We start from the raw sequence: 1,159 nt of genomic DNA, 5'->3' as shown, positions 1-1,159 counted from the left end.
CTTATTGTATTTCTAGATTGGTTTAACCACCAACATTTGAGTGTTGCTGGCAAACATAGTGCCACCTTGAACACAAATAAGTACCACAATTTACTAAAAAGGAGAGAATGCGTTCCTGACGATACGCATTACCCAGAGAAGATAATCCATTAACTCGATCTAATAGAGGAAAATAAGGTAGGACCACTATCTTAGGAAAGCAAAAGTTGCTCCCCCGCCCCATACTGTGTTAATCCACATGATGCTTTCAGAGGCAGCGTTATTACTGCAGATTTCTAAGAACAGACAAGGTCAATTCTGAAACACTTTGTTTTAAACAAAGGTTTTTGAAAAGTAAAGAAAGCAGAGTGTTTCTTCAGAGCCAGCCTGTACATTAGTTAAAAGACACTGCAAAGAACAGGAATCCTCACTAGTATACTAATACAAGTGAAATGTACATTTAAAAGCAATGTTTATGATGGGGTTTTTTCATGCACTTATTTCTGGGAATGGGTTTTCCTTGTTTTGTTGCTGTGTAGTTTATTTTAATGGCATATTTTAACTGTAGTGTTTTATCACTGTGTCACCCTTTTACTTGGAAATGTACAGTCATAATAAAAATCACAATTTCCCTGTATCCTGTCAGCGGTCTTGTTAATGACTGAACAAGATGGTCTTAGCCAGTTGACAATATTTACCTGGTTTCAGTTATTAATGATAAAATTTAACTTGATGTTCGGGGCATAAAATAACTAAGTAATGACCTGAAAAAAATGAGTAAGAATTTGTTCCTGCAAACAAAGATAGATCTGGATTCCCACTCATCTAAAGAAAATCCTAGAATCACAGAAATGGAGGGCTGGAAGGGAACTCCAGAAGTCATCGAGTCCAGCCCCCTACACCGAGGCAGGACCAAGTAAACCTAGCCCATTCCTGGCAGGCATTTGTCTAACCTGTTTTTAAAAAACCTCCAGTGATGGGGATTCCACAACCTCCCTTGAAAGCTTATTCTAGAGCTTAACTACCCTTATAGTTGGAAAGTGTTTCCTAATCTCTAACTTAAATCTCCCTTGCTGCAGATTAAACCCATTGCTTCTTGTTCTGCCTTCAGTGGATATGGAGACCAACTGATCAGTCCTCTCTCTAATAACTCTTTGAGGATGGTTATCAAGCTCTTTTC

The 1,159-nt window shown here is 38.2% G+C and overlaps 1 protein-coding gene across 1 annotated transcript in view; it reads left to right on the top strand.

Annotated features, from left to right (window-relative positions):
- OLIG1 (oligodendrocyte transcription factor 1) overlaps nt 1–621 on the top strand; it is a 2,335-nt gene extending 1,714 nt beyond the window's left edge. The window contains exon 1 of the mRNA XM_073362060.2: nt 1–621. This exon is cut by the window's left edge and continues 1,714 nt beyond it. The gene's annotated coding sequence lies outside the window, so the exon portion shown is untranslated.
- Nucleotides 622–1,159: the final 538 nt, after the last annotated feature.

Source organism: Lepidochelys kempii, chromosome 1, assembly GCF_965140285.1.
Source record: "Lepidochelys kempii isolate rLepKem1 chromosome 1, rLepKem1.hap1, whole genome shotgun sequence".
Classification (NCBI taxonomy): domain Eukaryota; kingdom Metazoa; phylum Chordata; order Testudines; family Cheloniidae; genus Lepidochelys; species Lepidochelys kempii.
The sequence above is the reverse complement of the archived record's forward strand: the minus strand, read 5'-3'. Positions and strand labels throughout refer to the sequence as shown.